The sequence below is a fragment of the Gossypium arboreum genome, chromosome 10, assembly GCF_025698485.1.
Source record: "Gossypium arboreum isolate Shixiya-1 chromosome 10, ASM2569848v2, whole genome shotgun sequence".
Taxonomy (NCBI): domain Eukaryota; kingdom Viridiplantae; phylum Streptophyta; class Magnoliopsida; order Malvales; family Malvaceae; genus Gossypium; species Gossypium arboreum.
Window position 1 is genome coordinate 82816476 of NC_069079.1, and position 7386 is coordinate 82823861.

Consider the following 7386-nt stretch of genomic DNA (forward strand, 5'->3'; position numbering starts at 1 on the left):
CAGAAAGATTTGAATTTGATACATCGTAGATGGCTCGAGTTATTGAAAGACTATGATTTAAGCATTGATTATCATCTGGGAAAGGCTAATGTTGTTGCTAATGTTTTGAGTAGAAAATCTCTGTTTGCTTTGCGAGCTTTGAATACGCGATTGACATTGATTGATGATGGTTCGATTTTAGCTGAGTTGAAAGCTAGACCGATGTTTTTGCAACAAAATTGTGAAGCTCAGAAATGTGATGATGTTTTAGTTGCTAAATGGAAATAGGTTGAGACGACACCTGATTCATATTTTCATGTTGGTTCTGATGATAGTTTGTATTTTAAAGGTAGAATCTGTGTTCTGAGAAATTTTGATCTCATCCAGAAGATTTTACAGGAAGCTTACAGTAGTAGTTTTTCAATTCATCCTAGTAACAATAAAATGTACGGTGATTTGAAACAAATGTATTGGTGGCCAGGTATGAAACAAGAGATTTCTAAGTTCGTATCGAGATGCTTAGTGTGTCAGCAAGTTAAAGCCGAGCATCAGGTACCTTTTGGTTTGTTACAACCAGTGTTGATTCTAGAGTGGAAATGGGAATGTGTCACGATGGATTTCGTTTTCGGACTATGTTTATCTCCTAGAAAGAAAGATGTTGTTTGGGTTATTGTTGATCATTTGACAAAATCTATGCATTTCATTCTAGTGCGTGCGGATTTTTCACTCGAGAGATTAGCAGATTTGTATGTGGCTGAGATTGTTAGATTGCATTTGTGTGCCAATTTCCATTATTTCTAATAGACATCCGCTGTTTACATCTTGATTTAGGAGCAAGTTACATCAGGCTCTAGGTACTCGCTTGCATTTTAGTACCGCATTTCATCCTCAGACCGATGGTCAATCTGAGCAGGTGATTCAGATACTCGAGGATATGCTTCGATGTTGTGTTTTAGAATTTGAAGGTAATTGGGAGAGATTTTTACCGTTGGTTGAATTTACGTAGTACAATAGTTATCAGTCGAGTATTAGAATGGCACCGTATGCGGCTTTATATGGTCGAAAGTGTCGGACTCCATTATATTGGACCGAGCTCAGTGAGAAAAAGCTTCTCGGGGTTGATTTGATACGAGAAACCAAAGAAAAGTTAAAGTTATACGAGATAGTTTGAAAGCAGCTCCTGATCGACAGAAATCTTACGTAAATTTGAAAAGAAAAGACATCTAATTTCAAGTCAGCGACAAAGTATTTTTTAAAGTATCACCCTGGAAGAAAGTTCTTCAATTTGGTCATAAAGGAAAGCTTAGTCCATGGTTTACCGGGCCGTATAAGATCATTGAGAGAATAAGGCCAATAGTTTACTGGTTAGCATTGCCATCAGAGTTAGAAAAGATTCACAATGTATTTCATGTGTCTATGTTACGATGGTATCGATCAAATCCATTGCATGTGATTTCACCTATTGACATTGAGATTCAATCTGATAAGAACCAATCAGAATTGTAGATTGAAAGGTTAAAGAATTGAGAAATAAAAACATAACTTTAGTGAAAGTTCTTTGGCAACGTCACTGTATAGAAGAAGCCACCTAGGAATTGGAAGAAGCTATGAAAGTGCAATACCCAAACCTCTTTTCTGGTAAGATTTTCGGGGACGAAAATTCTTTTAGGAATGAGGGTTGTAACAACTTGTTTTCAATGAAATCCAAACAGTAGTTTTGGGACCACAAATCTGACTAGTAAATATTTATTTTATTATTATTTTAATGTCTATGGTTTATTAGTAAGGTCGTATAAAATTTTGGTAATAAAATTTGATGTTTGCATGCTTAATTTAGTAAAATGGACTAAAACGTAAAAGGTGCAAAAGTAGAGTTCTATTAGTTAAAGGTAGCTATTAGCTATGAATTAAATTGTAAAGGGATTTATATGGCAATTACACCATTATTATTATTAGTGGACATTCATGGAAATAAAATTTAGTGAACTTAAGGTTAATTAACAAGGTTAAATATGTAAATTAATAAATATGTTAAAGTAAATTAATGAAACAAAATGTAACAGCCCGTTTTCAGTTAAATCAGAATAGTGGTTTCAGGACCACAAATCATAGTAAAAAAGAAATTTTATTTTAATATTATTGCATGGTCTGCATCATAATAGGGAAAACGTATGAAAATTTCGATAAGAAAATTTTACCGATTTTGTATTTAATTAGGAGAAAAGGACCAAATTGCATAAAGTGAAAAAGTTGAATTCTAGTAGCTAGAAGGATTAAATAGCTATGGAATTCAAAACTTGAGGTCCTTATATGGTAATTAGACCATTAAGAAAAGTTAGTAGATATTTTTGATGATTTATCCATGGAAAATTAGAAAAAGAAAATGACTAAATTGAAATAAGAAAAAATAAAGATGATAATAAATTAATATCATCTTATTTCATCATCTTCCCCAAATATTTTCTATGAAAACCATAGGAAAGAGAAAGAACTTCAAGCAAGCTTAATTAGGTAAGTAACCATGTCTCGTTTTTAGTAATTTTTATATTTTTAAGATCAGAATAACCTAATCTATCTATTTTGGGGATTAAATTGTAAAGTTATCAAATTTTTAAAATTTTTCCATGGACGAATATGCTGAAATTCTAAATTTTTTGGTAGAAATTGAAAGGTTGTTGATAGATAAACAACTTTTGTAAAGTGAATTTTCATGAAATTGTGATTTAGGGACTAAATCGTAAAGATGTAAAGATGTAAAATTCATATAAAAATTCTAATTTTTATGAAATATATGTGCTATAAATGTTATATGAAAATTTAATTTAGGCTTGGAATAAGGATTAAATTGCATGAATTTCATTTTCCGAGCCTAGGGACGAAATTGTCATTTATGGAAAGTATAGGGGCAAAATGGTACTTTTGCCTAAAATGTGATTTGGATTGAATTAAATATGAAGTGGATTAAATTGATGTTAAATTCATTTATATAGTCCCGGGTAGACCCAAACGGAGTTGGATTGAGGAAAACAAAAAGTATCGAATTAGTAGATCCTTATATACGAACGTTTATCGAGGTAAGTTCGTGTAATTAAATTGTGTATTTATATATTTTAAATTGAATGATATGTATGTAAATTGTATCATTGTCATGAATATGAAATTAATCTTATATCCACCGATGCATGATAAGTCCCGTTTGAATAATGGAATTCGATGGATACGGGATTTCCTGAATTGGTTGTGGTCTTGCATATGTTGCGGACACACCACAGCTCTTACGAGCGTCCTGTTATAAGCCCTCTTGAGCTTCGTGTTACATGGTTCCTGAAACACCCCGAATTTGGGCCTAGAAGTATTAGGCCTTGAGTGCGGGTCCGTAAGGAGGTTGTATATAAGTATTTAATTGTGCAATGAAATAACACAATTAAATGTCTGCTTTGGTGGTTAATGGCCCTGAGAACTGTTAGAGAAATCTTGGGTTCAAACTTGGGCTTTAGCAAAAATTTTGGTATTAAGTGAAAAAAAACCGGATGCTTGGATGAGGGTTTTAAATTATTGTGTTAAATAAATGACACAAGGAAGCTTGTAGTCTAGTGGTTGTGGCGTCATTAAGGTTGTATGGGAGCTGGGTTCAAGCCTTGGCTCTTACAATTTAATTTGGTTTTTTTAAGGAACTCGGACTTTGGCCTTTAGACCTTATAATTAATTGGGGATAAAATATGACACAAAAAGCCTTGTGGCTTAGTGGCAAGTAGCATGTGGAGCATCTGAGGGGAGGCATGGGTTCGAATCCCATGGCAAGTAAGGAGCATTTATTTTGCTAACAGGGGGCGGCAAGAGTTGGTGTTGAATTTAAACTCTGATGTTGGAGGGATCCCACATCGGGAAGCTAACATAAGAGTGGATGCGAAGCTGGCTTTAAATAGAGGGAACCATGAGGAGAGTGAAGGTACCTTTTCTTGGCTGATCCCTTTCGCTGTATGGCGTGCTCGTTTGGGTTGGGCGTCGGCTAAGAGTGCTCGGAGCATGGATTAACTCCAGTATCCTATCAGGTGTGTATTTTCTCGCTACTCTAGCTGTAGGATGGCTACTTTGGGCCGAAAGGGGTCATGTGGGCCTAATGGGCCTACGGGCCCAATTGGATAAGTTGTTTGATTGTGTAGTAAATATTGGACTAGGCTAGGTGAATCTCATATTTGTGGCTAGATTTGGGTTAAAAGGGTCATACGAGCGTGTGGGCCCATTTGGGCCGAGAATAGGCTTTAGGCCCATTCGTATTGTTATCCCTGTTTAGAATACTTTAGTTTACCAAATTACTGAAATGCCTTCGATTTGTAGAATTACCCTTTTATGCTCAATTTATAGAATTATCATTTCACCCTCGATTTACAAAATTACCGTTTTACCATCGATTTATAAAATTACCATTTTACCCTCGATTTACAAAATTACCATTTTACCCTCAGTTTACAAAATTACCGTTTTACCCTCAATTGTAAAATTACTGAAATACCCCTGTAGGATAGAATTACCAAAATACCCCTAGTTTGTAAAATTACCGAAATACCACTGGTTTGTGAAATTACCGAAATACCTTCAATTTGTAAAATTACCAAAATTCCCCTGATTTACAAAAGTACAAAAATACCCTTAACTTTCTAAAAATTATAAAAATACCATTGGTTTACAAAATTACTGAAATACCATTGGTTTGTAGATTTACCAAAACACCCTTGTAGGATGAAATGACTAAAATACCCCTAATAGGTAAAAAGACCGTAAAGCCCTTGTAGGGTAAAGTGACCGTAATACCCTTGTATGGTAAAATGACGAATATGCCCTTATGTTCTGTATGACTGATGTGCTTAGGATTTACATATATTGATATTGGATTAGTTAAGTTTGAGTGACAGGTGGTGGTTATCGTAAGTGATTGATTATGGAAACGTTTCAACTTCAACCCATAACAGGTGTGTACTAACCCTCGCAGTAGCTTAGATTAATATCTGCTGAGTAGTCGAAATGCTAAAATACCGGCATTTCGGGAACTTGTAATGTTGCGTGTGGGTATACATGTGATAAATACGATAAGATCGGTGTTTGGATTGATGGAACGGGTAAGAACTCAATTTTGTGCACGATGGTAAGTTGGGCCTCAATGGGCAAGAATTGGGCCAAATGGGCTTTTGGGCCCATTTCGGTAAAATTGATAGAAAATGGAATTTGGAAAAGTTTCATGTTAACACGGTTAGTATTGTTGTAAAATTTGGGTTAAGCAGGCTTAGTGGGCTAAATCAACATTCGTAGGGCCTATTAGGGGTTTTGGGCCTAAAAGCCCGAATTTAATAAGTGGGTTAAAGATCATTGTTTAAACACTCGGAAATATTGAAAATTGTAATGAACATGGAAAACCTTGATTTTTGGTAAAATTACGAAAATACCCTTATAATATGAAAAATGACTGTTTTGCCCTTATCGGCAAGTGACTGACTTGGACTGTGTGGTTGACGGATTTGATTGTGAATATATGTTGGTGATATGAATGACTTGACTGTGATTGTTTGATTCAAATATGGGCATGACATTCTGCATACATGACATATTGCATGGGATATGGGTTATATTGATGGAGGAAGTGCTAAAAGGGCTCGCTTGGCCATCGAAAAGGGCTTTGCCCTAGTTTATCAGAAAGGGCTTTGTCCCAGTTATTAAAAGAGGCTAGGCCTCCAGTTATATGATAAAGCAGCTATGCTGCCAGCGAAATTTTGGTTGGGTGGGTTGAGTTATTCCCCACATGGAGAGCTTGGTTGGTACGGGTGGAGAGTAGCGGATGGTGGGTCGAGTAGTCTCCCCAAATGGGCTTGCATACATTCATTGACATTACATGTGATATTGAAATGGGCTTGCATACATTCATTGACATTACATGTGATATTGAAATGGGTTTGCATACATCCATTAACATTACATGTGATATTGAAATGGGCCTAAGGGCCATACCGTTTACAGTAAAGGCTTCGGCCCAGTGATATGATTTATGAAAAGGCTTCGGGCTAGTGATGTGATTTATGAAAAGGCTTCGGCCCAGTGATATGGTTTATGGAAAGGCTTCAGCCGAGTATATGTTAAGACTAAATAGGGCTTTGGCCCAGATTGTACTGATACCGTGTTATTTACTGTTTGTTTGTTATTGGGGTTACACACTTAGTTTTCGTAAACACACCCCGTTTCTAACTGTGCAGGTAATCCCTAAGCTTAGATGGTTTGGAGCTGCGAGGGACTCAGAGATGGCCACACTACTGTTTATGTTTCTTTTAATTGCAATAAGTAGCCGATTTATTTCTTTATAAGTTTTATCTTATTAATATTATTATTTGGTTTTGGGTTGTAATAAGGCCATTTTAATTATTTTTTTGGGATTATTTTATCTTATACCCTATATTTTTCTGATAACAATATGAGTTAGACCTAGGGCACATTTCCAAAATGATAATTGTTTTCAAAATAACGCAATGATACAATTAATCGGTTTATCAAAAATATCTACTTAAATGAATTCCAACTCGTTTTTCCCAAAACCTAACCTAGCACCAAAGTGTGGCAATGGTTGTGGGCATGTCTAGGATTGGATCATGGAAGAGCTAGGTACTTAAGCAGTCTAATTGACTCACCTCCTCTTTTCTTGAATCCTACCTGGTGCGCAGCTTCCATTCACTTTAATTTAAAATGAAAATATTCTCTAAACACTAAGAAAGATTTTAGATAAAACATGACTTCTCTAATAACGCTTCAATGTGACACGCCAGATTCGGTCGTAACGTCTAGGCCGGGTTTGGGGTGTTACAGTTCCTACGAGCATCCTGATCGATAGTGATCTTGCATGTGTTGCGGACTACCGCAGCTCTTTGTGAGTGTCCTGTTATATGAACGGTTGTTATCCTGCATATATTGCGAACACAAACACAGCTCTTTATGAGCATCCTAATATAAGCTTTTGTGAGCTTCTTGATATGGCTCGCTTAAACTACCTGTTATATGGCTATCTAGAGCTCTCTGATAATAACTTTTTGGAGTTACCTGTCAAGCTCAATGAGCTTCCTATTTTAAACTCTTATGAGTTTCCTAATTTAGCCCGAATAAGCTTTCTGTTACATAGCTCACATAAGCATCCTATTATATGGCTCGAGAGAGTGCTTCCTTATTATGTGCCCTAATTGGGTACCCCTGATTATGAGTTGACGATTTACAAATTTATAGACTAAAAGTATACTACATGTGTATTCATCAATATTCCAAATAAATTTCAACAGGAAAAGTTTTGACATGGTTAAAATGAGCTTAAGATGATTATTTATAGAAATGTACATGTTATATGGAAACATGATATGACAAGAACATGATTATGAA

At 35.6% G+C, this 7386-nt stretch overlaps 1 long non-coding RNA gene across 1 annotated transcript; it reads left to right on the forward strand.

Annotated features, from left to right (window-relative positions):
* The first annotated feature begins 3920 nt into the window (after nucleotides 1-3920).
* On the forward strand, nucleotides 3921-6435 carry LOC128281692 (uncharacterized). Its single transcript, XR_008271949.1, has 2 exons — nucleotides 3921-4031; nucleotides 6222-6435. It is a non-coding gene; the product is annotated as an uncharacterized LOC128281692 (long non-coding RNA).
* Nucleotides 6436-7386: the final 951 nt, after the last annotated feature.